The 15738-nt window shown below is 37.1% G+C and overlaps 1 protein-coding gene and 1 pseudogene across 3 annotated transcripts in view; both read left to right on the top strand.

Annotated features, from left to right (window-relative positions):
- NRG4 (neuregulin 4) overlaps positions 1–15738 on the top strand; it is a 126389-nt gene that overhangs the window by 21587 nt on the left and 89064 nt on the right. The window lies entirely within an intron of this gene.
- Positions 10647–14459, top strand: LOC133084603 (surfeit locus protein 1-like; annotated as a pseudogene).

The following is a 15738-nucleotide window of genomic DNA, read 5'->3' as shown; positions in this document are numbered from 1 at the left end:
GTGGTGTGAGACAACGTTCCAACCCCACTCTTCTGCACACAGACATTCAGCCTTCCCAGCACCATTTATTGAAAAGACCATCTCATCTCTGTTGTTCACCCCTGTCAAAGATCAACTTACTGTAAATGTGAGAATTTATTTCTGGGCTTTGTGTCCTATTCCATTGGTCTCTATGTCTGTACAATGCCAGTACTACGCTGCCTTGATTACCATAGCTTTATAATATATTTTGAAATCAGACAGTGTGATGCTTCCAGCTTTGTTCTTTCTCAAGATTGCTTTGGCTATTCAGGGTTTTTTTGTGGTTCCATAGGAACTTTAGGATTTTTTTTTTTCTATTTTTTGTGGAAAATGCCATGGAATTTTGATAGAGATTGTTTTGAATCGTATATCTTTTTTGGGTAATATGGAGATATTCTTCCAATCCATGAAGATGGAACATCTTTCCAATTATTTGTGTCATCTTCAGTTTCTTTCATCAGTGTTTTATGACTTTCACTGTACAGTTCATTCACCTCCTTGGTTAAATTTGTTCCTAAGTATTTTATTTTTTGTAAATGGGATTGTTTTCTTAATTCCTCTTTAGATAGTTCGTTGTTAGTGTATAGAAATGCAACTGTTTTTTGTATATTGATTTTGTATCTTGCAGCTTTACTGAATTCATTGATTAGTTCTATAGTTTTTTTGGTGGCGTCTTTAGGGTGTTCTATATGTGATATCATATATCTGCAAACAGAGAATTTTGTTTCTTCCTTCCTGATTTGGATGCCTTTTATATCTTTTTCTTGCCTAATTGCTCAGACTAGGGTTTTCACTACTATGTTGTCTTGTTCCTGATCTTAGAGAAAAAGCTTTCAGCTTTTCACTGAAAAGGTATGGTGTTAGCTGTGACCTTGTCATATAAGGCCTTTATTATGTTGAGGTACATTCCATCTATACCTAATTTGTTGAGAGTTTTTAATCGTGAAAGGATCTTGAATTTTGTCAAATGCTTTTTCTGTAACTATTGAAATGATGGTAGGATTTTAATCCATCCTTTTGAAACTGCACTCCTTCTTGGGTGGGACTCGAACCCACCCGCACCTCAGAGTGGGGCTTGAACACACAATCCCTGGCTTAGGAGGGGACTTGGACCCACTGTCTTTTGATTAGAACTGCTCACTTGGTGTCAATACTTACTGAAGCTCAGGTTCTTTTGCCTCATTACAGAAACAATTCAGCGTGAGGCAAAGAGTGAGTTTACTAGCATAGGACACTGGTGAGAGATACAAGGAGGCCGGCAAGGGAGCAAAGCCCCAAGAACAAAGAGGGATACATTTTTATAATCAAAGAAAAAGTGGGGAGGGGAGAAGACCACCTACTTCCTCATTCTTGGGCAGACATCAAGACTTACATCATTAGTTCTTCCTTTGGCCCTACATGGTTTAACCGGGACTGTCATGGTGCTATTTAAATCATATGTATATTAGCAAAAGGGTGGTGACATATACTAAAATATGGTAATTCATGTTAGGTTTCAGTATAATGTCCCCTTTCACCTAATTTCTTTCCCCTGTCACCTATATTTCTGTCTTGGCTACATGCAGAAATGCTACTCTTCAAGGACTCTTAACTCTCTGACTTCACAAGATTGAGACCCTGTATCTATTGTCTTGTATTTTAACTGTCAGGGTTTGTGGCTTGAGTGTGTTGGCACTTGGATGCACCTGGTCTTCCTTCAGGGTAGTGTAGATTGTTGCTAGGTTACTGGATTCTTTTCTTGAGTGGTCATTAGCTTACAACAGTCTCCAAAACTCCCTTAAAATTCCCTTTCTGTCTTTAATCCCCTAGTGGGATTTCTAAACTGACTATTTAATTATCCTACTCTATCCCTATCACTTTTGTTAATATAGTGAATCACATTGATTGATTTGCATATGTTGAACCACTTGCATCCCAGGAATAAATCCCACTTGATCATGGTGTATGGTGACTTTTAATGTGCTGTTGAATTGTTTTGCTAGTGTTTTGTCGAGGATTTTTACATCTATTTCATCAGGGATATTGACCTGTAATTTTTAAATTTTTTCTTAATAAATCTCAATAAATGTTAGTCAATTTTTCTAGTCTTTTCAAAGAATCAACTTTTGGCCTTGTTAATTCTCTCAATTGTATGTTTGCTTTCCATTTTATTGTTTTTGCTTTTTATTTCCTTCTTTAAACTTTCTTTGATTTTTTTTTCCTCTTATTTTTAGTTGGATGTTTAGCTTATCATTTGTAAGCAATTTTTCCCCTTAACATATGCATTTAAGGTTGTAAATTTTCCTCTAAATGTGGCTTTAGTTTCATCCATATGTTTTAATGTATAATATTTGCAAAGTTGAGTTAAAATATGTTTTAAATTTCTTCATTGACCCATTTAAAATTTCTAGTTTATTCTCACTATGGTCAGAGAACTTGACTCTGTATGATTTTAATCATTTAAACATTTCTTAGACTTGCTTTTCAATAATGATATGTTTTTTATAAATGTCCTGTGTATGCTTTAAAGAAGTATATTTAGCAGTTGTTAGGAGCATTGTTTTATGTATCTTCATTTGATCAAGTTTGTTTATTATGTAGTTCAAATGTATATCGTTGTTCTAACTTTTTACCTAAATGAAATAATCTGCCAGTTACTTTTCCAGCAACAAGAAAAGTGGGTTTATTTGGGATCAGCAGAGAATTTCAATTTGGGGTCTGCAACCATGGTGAGCTACGTGCAAGTCCCCACACAGCAAAGGAAGGAGAACACTTTTATAGAGGAGAGAAACAAGTTGGAAAGGCTATAGTAAACAAAGAGTCCGAGACTTTTTCATTGGCCAAGTTCCTAAGAGGAGAGGGGAGAAGTCTTCTTCCTGTTTACTCTATCTCATCTGTTTCATATTTATTTTCTCTCCTTTGCCTTCTCTGGGATTTTTTTTTTTTTTTCAGTTTTCCCCTCTGCGAGTTTGAACTTAAACAGTTTCTATTCTGCTGGTAGTTACCTTAGTAAGTATAACATACATTCTTAACTTAGCAAAGTCTAACGTTATTCAATACTTTTGCTGTCATCCCAGAAAATAAAAGGACATTAGGACACATTTAACTTACTCCTTCCTAACTTTCATGCTTTTGTTTTCAGGTATTTAATGCTACATGCATATTAATTAAACTCAAAGGACATTTCCACTTTTTATATAGTGTTTATTTAGATTTACCACCATATTCACAGCTTTTTTTGCCCTTAATTCCTTCTTATATCTACATCGTCAGCTAGAATCATTTTCCTTTCTTGCATTCATTCTTCAGTACTTTCCATTCACACTTTAATGCAGTTTTTTAGTGGAACTTTTTTCATGTTTGGTTTATCCAAAAAGTGTTTACATTTTAAAAAATAAACCTGTTATGAACATTTGTGTACAAATCTTCTGGTGGACATATGTTTTCATTTCTTTTAGGTAGATTCTTAGGAGGAGGATTGCTGGGTTGTATGATAAACACATGTTTAAATTTTTAAGAAACTGCCACACTTTTCCAAAGTGGCCATACCATTTTACATTTCTACCAGTTTTGTATGAGGCTTCCAGTTTCTCTACATCCTTGCCAAAACTGTATTGTCAGTATTTTTTATTATAGCCAAGCCATTCTAGTAGGTATGTAGTAGTATCTCATTGAGGTTTTTTTTTTTAAATTTATTTTATTTTTTATTTACTTATTTTTGGCTGCATTGGGTCTTTGTTGCTGCGTGTGGGCTTTCTCTAGTTGTGGCGAGCAGGGGCTACTCTTCGTTGTGGTGCACAGGCTTCTCATTTCATTGGCTTCTCTTGTTGCAGAACTCACGCTCTAGGCATGCGGGCTCAGTAGTTGTGGCTTGTGGGCTCTAGAGCCCAGGCTTAATAGTTGTGGCACATGGGCTTAGTTGCTCTGCGGCATGTGGGATCTTCCCAGACCAGGGATTGAAACTGTGTTCCCTGCGTTGGCAGGCAGATTCTTAACCATTGTGCCGCCAGGGAATTCCTCTCATTGAGGTTTTAATTTCAATTTCCCTAAGTTGAAAAAGTGGTTGCCCATTTTTTGATTGGGTTGTCTTCCTTTTATTTCATTTGTAAGAGTTATTTATATCATCTGGATACAAGTCTCTAATCAGATATATGATTTGTAAATATGTTCTCCCATTCTGTGGCTTGCCTTTTCATTTTCTTAATTTTTTTAATTGAAAATGTTTTAAATTTTGATAAAGTCTAATTTGTCAATTTTTTCTTTTATGAATTGTGCTCTTGCTGTCATATCTAAGAAATCTTTGCCTAACCCAAAGTCACAAAGATTTTCTTCTAGAAGTTTTATAGTTTTAGCTCTTACATTTAGGTCTGTGATGTATTTTGAGTTAATTTTTCTGTATGCTTTAAGGTAAAGGTATAAGTCTGTTTTCTGCACATGGATATTCAAATATCCCAGTACCATTTGTTGAAAAGACTATCTTTTCCTCACTGAATTACCTTGGTTCTTTTGTCAAAATAATATAAGGGTTTATTTTCAGTGTACAGTTCTTGATCTGTAGATTCGGCACATTCCCTATCAGTATCCCAACAGCATTTTAAAAATAGCAATTGGCAAGCTAATTCTAGAATTTATATAGAAAGGCAAAGGACCTAGAATAACCAAAACAATTTAGAAAAAGAAGAACAAAGCTAGAGGACTTAACACTACCTGATTTCAAAATTTGCTGTTGTAGTAATAAGGGAGTGTGCTTATTTCCAGAAAGAAAAGAGAAATGCCAACTTTAGGCCACTGTCTTTATTTTTGAATTCTTTTCCATTATGGTTTATTACAAGATATTGAATATTGTTTATGTATTTTATATATAGTAGTTTGTGTCTGCTAATCCCAAACTCTTAATTTACCCCCCCCCCACCTTTCCCCTTGGTAACCATAAGTTTGTTTTCTATGTCTGTGAGTCTGTTTCTGTTTTGTAAATAAGTTCATTTGTATCATTTTTTTAGATTCCACATATAAGTGATATCACATGATATTTGTCTTTCTCTGACTTACTTCACTTAGTGTGATAATCTCTAGGTCCATCCATGTTGCTGCAAATGGCATTGTTTCATTCTTTTTTATGGCTGAATGGTATTCCATTGTGTTTATGTACCACATCTTCTTTATTCATTCAACTGTCATTGGACATTTAGGACATTTACTTATTCCATAAATAGGACATTTATTTATTTCATAAATAGTGCTGCTATGAACATTGGGGTGCATGTATCTTTTCAGATTATGGTTTTCTCTGGTTATATGCCCAGCAGTGGGATTGCTGGAACATATGGTAACTCTGTTTTTAGTTTTTGAGGAACCTCCATTCTGTTTTCCATAGTGTCTGCACCAATTTACATTCTTACCAGCAGTGTAGGAGGGTCCCCTGTTCTCCACACCCTCTCCAGCATTTATTATTTGTAGACTTTTTAATGAAGGCCATTCTGACTGGTGTTAGGTGATGTCTCATTGTAGTTTTGATTTGCATTTCTCTAATAATTGGCGATGTTGAGCATCTTTTCATGTGCCTATTGGCCATCTGTATATCTTCTTTGGAGAAATGTCTGTTTAGGTCTTCTGCACATTTTTTGATTGGGTTTTTTTTTGATATTGAGTTGATTGAGCTTTTGTATATTTTGGAAATTAATAGACCACTATCTTTAAAGCAGAAGTTTCTCTGTTTAATTTCTTGTTATCAGGACTGTAATCTGTTTTGGATATTGCAAAGGCATAACCATCATAGGCATTGAAAAATTTCAGAAAGTTTTCTGGTTGATGGGTTTTTATCTTTTTGAGATAAGACTAGTGGCAGCTAACATTCTTTTCTTGTGTTTGGGAGGTGAACCAGAAGAACCTGTAGAACCTGTAAGAATGAGATTTAAAGGTGTGTCACTGGCTAGTACATTCTTTTGTGCAGTTCATTCCATCCAGAATTATTTTTTAGAGTTTATGAAACACACACTTCTATTCAGCTTATGTTTAAGAAGATGAAGTTTGAGGTGTTGATAATTTTTCTGCCTTATTTATATAAATTAAAATGAAATATGGGAAGATTGATAAGCTCTTTTAAGAAATCCCCGTGATAATTATTAAAAAGCTTGTCATTTTTTAGTAAAACATAAGAAATTACAAGTCAGTCTAGCAGTCAACTATCAGAAATAAATTCATAACAAAATATTTGTTAAACATCTACTGTTAATAAGGCAGTAGGCCAGATTTAGCCTAGAGGGATAAAGATAAATAAGACACTATTCCTCTTTCAGGAAACCTATAGTCTAGTTAAGGAAATAAAGCATATTCATATAGAGACTAAAGAGAAATCCAGGGTAGTAAATTAAGAAAGTTATTGGGTTTCTCCTTTTTATCTTTTCTCTAGGTGATTCATTCTCCATTTTTCTTCCAGTGAATTCCTTAGAGTTTTATTCCCTTCATCAACCTGGTAGTACCCTGTGGATATGTTCTAGTTGCAGTCCTAAAAGATATTATACAGCACAGAATACCATAGACATTCAAATTGTAGACTAATATGATGGTTCTCAAAGTGCCAAACTAGCACCATACCATCCTCTGGGAACTTGTTATAAATGCAAATTTTCAGACCCCCACACCAGATCTACTGAATTAGAAACTCTGAGGGTAGGGCCTAGCAGTCTATTCTTTAACAGACCTTCCAGATAATTCTGATGCTTGCTGGTTTATCCCTTCACCTGTTGACGGACATTTGGGTTTTTCCAGTTTGGGGCTGTTACGAATAATGCTACTGTGAATACTCATGTACACATCACTGTGCAGATGTGCTTTTTACTCCTCTTGGGTAAATATGTGAGAGTGGAATTTCTGGGTCATATGGTTGGTTTATTAGTTATCTTTTGCTGCAAACAAATACTCAGAGGCTAAAAACAACAAAACTTTATCATCTCACAATTTCTTTAGGTCAGGAATCCAGGAATGACTTAGCCAGATAGTTCTGGCTCAGGGTCGGTCAAGGTGTCAGTCAGGACTTGTGCTCATCTCAAGGATGACTTGGGGGAAATCCACTTCCAAGCTCACACATGTGGCTTTTGTCAGGCCTCAGTTCCTTGTCATGTGAGCCTCTTTATCAGGTCTGCCTCCTGGCATGGCAGCTGGATTCCCCCAGAGTAAAGAAATCTAAACGAGGGAAAAAGAGACATCTAAGACAAAAGCCACAATCTTTATAATCTAGTCTTGAAAGCAGCATGTCATTACTTCTGCTGTATCTGTTCTGTAGAAGTAAGTCAGTAAGTCCAGCCCACCCTGAAGGGGAGAAGGTTATACAAGAGTGTGAGTATCAGGAAATGGTGTTCATTGGGCTGCACCTTAAAGGCTTTCCACCACAATAGATGTCTGCTCAAATTTCTAAGAAATTGTCACACTGTTTCCCAAAGTCTTTATACCACTTTACACTCCCACTAGTGATGATGAGAGTTACCCTTGTTCCACATCCTTGCTGACATCTGATATGGACAGCCTTTTTAATTTTAGGCATTCTAATAAGGATGTAGATTTTCATTGTGCTTTTATGTTGCCTTTGGTGATTAATGATGTTGAGCATGTGCTTATTATTTATTCATATGTCTTTGGTAAAATGACTTCACATTTTTTTTGCCCATCTTTTAACTGAGCTGTCTTGTTATTGAGTTGGAAGAGTTCATTTATATATATATAAACATATATAAAAACATAAAATATATAAATATAAAATGCAAATCCTTTGTCAGATACATTTATAGGAAATATCTTCTCCCACTTTGTGGCTTGCCTTTTCATTGTCTTAATGGTGTCTTTCAAAGAGCAAAAGTTTTGGGACTTCCCTGGTTAAAACTCCATGCTCCCAATGCAGGGGGCATGGGTTCGATCCCTGGTCAAAGAACTAAGATCCCGCATGCCACGCAGTGTGGCCAAAAACCAGCAACGACAACAAAGAGCAAAAGTTTTTATTTGCTCAAGTCTAATTTATCCATTTTTTTTCTTTTATGATTCATACTTTTTATGTTCTAAGAAATCTGCTTTCTCCAAAGTTGCAAAGATTTTTGGAGATTTTCTTTTTATTAGTGTGAACTGATGGAGGATTGGGAACCTCTCAATAATGTTATAGCAAAATACTATAACAACTAACTATTTTTTTAACATCTTTATTGGAGTATAATTGCTTTACAATGGTGTGTTAGTTTCTGCTTTATAACAAAGTGAATCAGTTATACATATACATATGTCCCATATCTCTTCCCTCTTGCATCTCCCTCCCTCCCACCCTCCCTATCCCACCCCTCTAGGTGGTCACAAAGCACCGAGCTGATCTCCCTGTGCTATGCAGTTGCTTCCCACTAGCTATCTATTTTACGTTTGGTAGTGTATATATGTCCATGCCACTCTCTCACTTTGTCACAGCTTACCCTTCCCCCTCCCCATATCCTCAAGTCCATTCTCTAGTAGGTCTGTGTCTTTATTCCCGTCTTGCCACTAGGTTCTTCATGACCTTTTTTTTTTTTTTTTTCCCCTTAGATTCCATATATATGTGTTAGCATACTGTATTTGTTTTTTTCTTTCTGACTTACTTCACTCTGTATGACAGACTCTATAACTCCATCCACCTCACTACAAATAACTCAATTTCGTTTCTTTTTATGGCTGAGTAATATTCCATTGTATATATGTGCCACATCTTCTTTATCCATTCATCCGATGATGGACACTTAGGTTGCTTCCATGTCCTGGCTATTGTAAATAGAGCTGCAATGAACATTTTGGTACATGACTTTTTGAATTATGGTTTTCTCAAGGTATATGCCCAGTAGTGGGATTGCTGGGTCGTATGGTAACAAGTAACTATTTTTATAATTCATGTATGTGTAATATGTAGAAACTGCTTTGTATGGCTATACATTTGCTGTTGAACTTTTCATGTTTCTCATCAACTAGACTATATGCTTCTTAAGAGTAGGAAATAATTTAACTCTTGCGATTCTTTTGTTGTCTGCTACAGAGTAGGGACTCAGTAAGTATTTGTTGGTTTGAATTATGTATTTTGAATTTAAATAGAAGTGGGATACTTATGTGTAAGAGTTCAAAAGTGGAGCTTATAAGAATGATTAGGGCTGTAAATAAAAAATGAGAGTTTTTCCACAGAGGAATAATTGAAGCCATGGGAATGGACTAGATCTCCAAGGGAGAGAATGTACAGAGTTGAACCTTGGAGATAGCACCTTTAAGCTATAATCAACAAGGATGCTTTATTTGATCTGCTAGTAAGAGGAAGGATGAATTTGGTTCAGTTATTTGCGTTTTTTCTGACATCTCTGCTTGTACTATATCTATGCCATTGAATATTAAAATAATATTTTCAGTTCGAATAGTAAGAGTAAAATCTTTCAGTAGTCAAAAATTCATCCAGTTCAAGTACTGCATTATGAGGAAGCTTTAATTTGGCCTTAAGGCCAAATTTTAGCAATGTTTTCAATTAGTTATATCTAATTGGTAATAGTATTTATTTATTTATTTATTTTTGGCTGCATTGGGTCTTTGTTGCTGCACGCGGGCTTTCTCTAGTTCCGGCGAGCAGGGGCTACTCTTCATTGCAGTGCGGGGGCTTCTCATTGCAGTGGCTTCTCTTGTTGCGGAGCACGGGCTCTAGGCACGTGGGCTCAGTAGTTGTGGCGCACAGGCTTAGTTGCTCCGCGGCATGTGGGATCTTTCTGGACCAGGGCTTGAACCCGTGTCCCCTGCATTGGCAGGCGGATTCTTAACCACTGTGCCACCAGGGATGTCCCGGTAATGCTACTGAATTCAGAATGCTGCTTTTGCATTGTACATTGTTTTAAGTTACAAGCCCAGTGCTTCTTAACGTAGAGTCTGGGTATTTGGATGCTATTCTCTCTCTTTAGATGTTTCATCCTTGAGGTGTTTTTTTTTTTTTTATTTTTTGGCTGCATTGGGTTTTTGTTGCTGCGTGAAAATTTTAGAGCAATTTTAGGTTAACAACAAAATTGAGCAGAAAATACGTGGAGTTCCTATATGTTTCCTGCTTCTATACATGCACAGCCTCCCCAGCTATAAACATCACATTGACACATCATTATTACCCAGAATCCATGGTTTATATTAGGGTCCACTCTTGGTGGTGTACATTCTCTCAGTTTTGACAAATGTATAATGACATGTATCTACCATTATAATATCCTGTAGAATAGTTTCATTGCCCTAAAAATCCTCTGTGCTCTGCCTATTCATCCCTCCCTCCCCTGTAACTGCTGGCAAGTACTGATCTTCATACTGTCTCCATAGTTTTGCCTTTTCCAAATGTCATATAGTTGGAATCATACATCATGTAGCCTTTTCAGGTTGACTTATTTCACTTAGTAATATGCACTTAGGGATCCTCTATGTCTTTTCATGGCTTGCTATTGCATTTCTTTTTAGCACTGAATAATATTCCATTGTCTGGATGTACCACAGTTTAATTACCTGTTTTTCTACTGAAAGACATCTTGCTTGCTTCAGAGTTTTGACAGTTATAAATAAAGCTACTATAAACATTAATGTACAGGTTTTTGTGTGGACATAAGTTTTCAACTCCTTTGGGTAAATACCAAGGGATGCGATTACTGGATCTTATGGTAAGAGTTATGTTTAGTTTTGTAAGAAACTGCCAAATTGTCATGCAAGTGGATGCACCCTTTTACCTTCCCACCAGCAATGAATAAGAGTTCCTGGGACTTCCCTGGTGGTCCAGTAGTTAAGACTCCATGCTTCCCCTGCATGGGGCACAGGTTCGATCCCTGGTCCGGGAAGTTCTTCCGCATGCCGTGCAGTGTGGCCAAAAAAAAAAAGAGTTACTGACATTCCACTTCTTCACTAGCATTTGGTGTTGTCACTGTTTTGGATTTTTGCCTTTCTAATAGGTGTGTAGTTGTATCTCGTTGTTTTAATTTGCAGCTCCCTGATTATATATGATGTTGAGAATCTTTTCTTATGCTTATTTACCATCTGTATATTTTCTCTGGAGAGATGTCTGTTAAAGCCTTTTGCCCACTTTTTAATTGGTTTGATCATTTTCTTATATGAATTTTAAGAGTTCTATGTATATTTTGGATAACAATCCTCTATCAGGTATGTCTTTTGCACATGTTTTTTCCCAGTCTGTGGCTTGTGTTCTCATTTTTTTGACAGTGCCTTTTGTAGAGCAGAGTTTTCTTTTCCAGCTTTATCAAGGCATTATTAACAAATAAAATTGTAATATACTTAAAGTATACAATGTGATGATTTGATATATGTGTGCATTGTGAAAGGATTTTCAAAATCGAGTTAACACATCCATCACCTCATATCATATTTACATTTTCTTAAAATGAGAACCCTTAAGTTCTACTCTCTTAGCAAATTTAAGTTATACAATACTGTATTATCAACTATAGTTGCTTTGTTATACATTAGATCCTCAGACCTTATTATCTTACAACTGAAAGTTTATACCCATTTACCACCTTTCCTCATTTCCCCTACCCCCAGCTCCTGGCAACCATTGTTCTATTCTCTGTTTCTATGAGTTTGAGTTTTTAATTAAAAAAAACTTATTTTTAGACTGTACATATAAGTGATACCATGCAGTGTTGGTCTTTCTCTGTCTGGCATATTTTACTTAGCATAATGCCCTCCAGGTTCATCCGTGTTGTTGCTAATGGCAAGATTTCCTTCTTCTTTTTTTTTTTTGGAGTATAGTTGCTTTACAAAATTGTTAGTTTATACTGTACAGCAAAGTGAATCAGCTATACGTATACATATATCCCCTCTTTTTTGGATTTCCTTCCCATTTAGGTCACCAGAGCACTGAGTAGAGTTCCCTGTGCTATACAGTAGGTTCTCATTAGTTATCTATTTTATACATAGTATCAGTAGTGTATATATGTCAATCCCAATCTCCCAGTTCATCACACCACCACCACCTGCCCCGCCCCACCCCTGCTTTCCCCCTTGGTATCCATACGTTTGTTCTCTACATCTGTGTCTTTATTTCTGCTTCGTAAATAAGATCATCTATACCAATTTTTCAGATTCCACATACATGCGTTAATATACGATATTTGTTTTTCTCTTTCTGACTTACTTCACTCTGTATGACAGTCTCTAGGTCCATCCATGTCTCTACAAATTACCCAATTTCATTCCTTTTTATGGCTGAGTAATATTCCATTGTATATATGTACCACATCTTCTTTATCCATTCATCTATTGATGGAATTTAGGTTGCTTCCGTGTCCTGGCTATTGTGAATAGTGCTGCAGTGAACATTGGGGTGCATGTGTCTTTTTGAATTATGGTTTTTTCTGGGTATGTGCCCAGTAGTTGGATTGCTGGATCATATGGTAGTTCTATTTTTAGTTTTTTAAGGAACCTCCATACTGTTCTCCATAGTGGCTGTATCAATTTACATTCCTACCAACAGTGCAAGAGGGTTCCCTTTTCTCTACACCCTCTCCAGCATTTGTTGGTTGTAGATTTTCTGATGATGCCCATTCTAACTGGTGTGAGGTGATACCTCATTGTAGTTTTGATTTGCATTTCTCTAATAATTAGTGATGTTGAGCAGCTTTTCATGTGCTTCTTGGCCATCTGTATGTCTTTTTTGGAGAAATGTCTATTTAGGTCTTCTGCCCATTTTTGGATTGGGTTGTTTATTTCTTTAATATGGAGCTGCATGAGCTGTTTATATATTTTGGAGATTAATCCTTTGTCCATTGATTCATTTGCAAATATTTTCAGATACAGAAGACAAACTTATTGTTACCCAAGGGGAAAAGGGGGAGGGATAAATTTGGAATTTGGGATTAACAAATACAGACTACTATATATAAAATAGATAAATAACAAGGACCTACTATATAGCACAGGGAACTATATTCAATATCTTGTAATAACCTATAATGGAAAAAAATCTGAAAAAGAACAGATACATATATGTGTAACTGAGTCACTTTGCTGTATACCTGAGACATTGTAAATCAACTATACTTCAATAAAAAAATAAAAGTTAAAAAGATAATGATTATTATTGATATGCTGAATTCAGTAATAGCTCTAGATTTGAGCAGGAGGTAGAAAGAGCTTTGGAAAGGATGTCTAAGAAAATGAAAGAAGACTACATGTAATAAATAGTATGATTAGGAAGCTGAATGTCTGAGGGCTGGGGCTGCAGGCCACAAGGCTAGGGCTGTTGCTGTGCAGGGTGGGCACCAGGCCGGTGTCGTCAGGAGGAACATTCTTGGGGTTGTCCTGTGCCCAAGTGAGGACTCATCCAGGTATGCCCTATGTACCTAGGAAAAGCTGCCCTGTCCCTGCCCTCCGCTTTGCCCAGGAGGGTGGGTGAGTATGGGCATTGCAGTACGCTCTGGAACTGCCCCCTGAGCCTCTGAATCAGGCCCTGGTTGCGTGCCCGCTCTGGTGAGCACTCTGTCCTCATGAAAGCCCCAGGGCTGGCTCCTCCCGCACTCCTGTATTACACACTTGATTGTAGACATGCAGTAACTTCCTATGCCTCCTCGGGCTAATGCCGGGCCAACCCAAGACTGAAACCCAGGTGTCCAGGATCCTAAAGGAAAGCATAACTAATCATCACAGTTTGCATGTTCCTCCCAAGTGTTGGCCTAGAGACCCAGTAGATGTGGCAGCTCTTAAGCCGAAGCAACTGCCACAGAAACAGAAGACGACTCCTTTCTCTAGTGGTTTCTGCTTCTCGTTCCTATTACTGTCTTTGGCCCAGGGACATGGCAGGTCCAACGTCAGAAGTGGAAGCTAAAGTTGATCACAGAGCTAGAGTCTAGAGTGGTGGCCAAGCCCATCTCAGTGCCAGCAGACCCAATGGAACTGAAAAATCTGGAGTACAGGCCAGTGAAGGTCAGGAGGCACTTTGACCACTCCAAGTTGCTGTCATGATGTTTTGGACCATGGTGAACCCTGCCCAGGAGGCTGGCCTACTGGCTCTCTTTGTTCGGTGGTGCTACCTTTTTACTGTGCTGGCCTGGGAATTACCATCCTGCTAAACAGGCGGTTTGTGCCCAGGAAGAAAGTGAATCCTGAAACATGGTGTAAAGGACAGATTGAGAGAGAAGTGGACCTAGTTGTGATGGTGAGGCTGACAGAAACCAGGAAGCCCTTTGTCTCTGAGAATAATCCAGACAGGAACCACTGGCATTACCACGACCTGGAGACCACATCCAGGCTCCCAGGTGCAGACCCCATTTTCACTGATGCTAACTTCCAGAGCACAGTTCTTAAAAGACCTATTGGAGGGCAAACTAGAGTCACTCTGAGGAATGAGCACCTGCAGTACATCATTCACCTGGTACAGACTCTGTGCAGCCACGTCATACCTGTGGTTTAAGAAATTCCTACCTTGGACTCCTGGTGTGTGAAGAGATTAGCTGATGAGCCCTGTCCCTGAATAATTAGGAAGTCACAGAGTAAACATTTCAAGAGATTTGATTTTATGCTGGATCATGTGCTATCGGTATAAATAAATCTCTACACTACAAAAAAAAGCAGCTGAATACTTGATATGTTATGATCAAGCACATTATTTTTCAGTCGTCTCGCCTGCCCCCCTAAAAGAAGGAAACTCTAAACTCTAAAGCTGTGCAAAAAAAACAAGATACGAATCAGATGCAAATTCAAATATAGCATGATTTTAATCAACCTAGAGTTTAAGAAAAGAGAATTTATTTTATCTTGCTTTTGGGAATATTATCTTATGAATGGCCCAGGTATTGTGACACTGAAACAAGAGAAGGAAATGTTATTCTTTCACACTGCATGGATCTGCTGTGAATACTATTTACAGTTATATTGACAAAACTGTAGTTTATTGGTTTTCAAGTTTTACATCTAGAGGCAAAGTTATGAAAACACTTCATTAAGGTCACAGACGAGAATGTAAATGTTAAAAACCTTCATGATGTAGGAGTCAAGGTATAGCTGCTAAGGCAGAAAGAGGAAGTGGGGAGAGAAAAGGTGGAAGCAAAGTTAGCAGTACAGTTACTTATTTTACATGTTAAGAAGTTAGTCTGTGAATTGACTCAAGTTCATTGATGAGCACAGAAGTATGAGTATATTATTTAAAATTACAGATATAACAAAGAGAAGAAATAGATAATAGTGTAACTTATCAAACATTCAAATTAAAGAGGTAGAGGGTAGTGTAAGAGAGCTGAAGCCTCATCTTTCATCTCTGGGAGTTAGATGTTGTCTAGAGTGCTAAATCTAGAAATAGAGAGGATAAGCATTTTGAATTATGGAAGAAGAGCTTGCCATTGGTCATATTTGTTCTTCTCTTATTTCTCTGATAATTTCTTAATGGGCTCCTTCTCCAGCCATTAAATGTTGATATTTTCCAGGGATCAGTCCATGGCCTCTGTCTCACACATGTGCACACTCTGAGCTAATGACTTCAGCAACCACCTGTGGAATTTGAGTCCCAAATCTCTTATCTCTAACCTCATTCTTATCGTACATGCAAGATCTGCATTTTCAGGCATTTCCTTCTACATGTCCCAGTAGCATTTTAAATTTAACATGTCTCGAGAGAAATCATTATCTTACTCATGACATCTGTTTTGGTATTCCTTTATTTTGTTTTTACAGCTTTATTGAAACATAATTTATATACCATAAAGTGCACCTATTTTAGCTCTATCA

The sequence above is a fragment of the Eubalaena glacialis genome, chromosome 2, assembly GCF_028564815.1.
Source record: "Eubalaena glacialis isolate mEubGla1 chromosome 2, mEubGla1.1.hap2.+ XY, whole genome shotgun sequence".
NCBI classification, from domain to species: Eukaryota; Metazoa; Chordata; class Mammalia; order Artiodactyla; family Balaenidae; genus Eubalaena; species Eubalaena glacialis.
The sequence above is the reverse complement of the archived record's forward strand: the minus strand, read 5'-3'. Positions and strand labels throughout refer to the sequence as shown.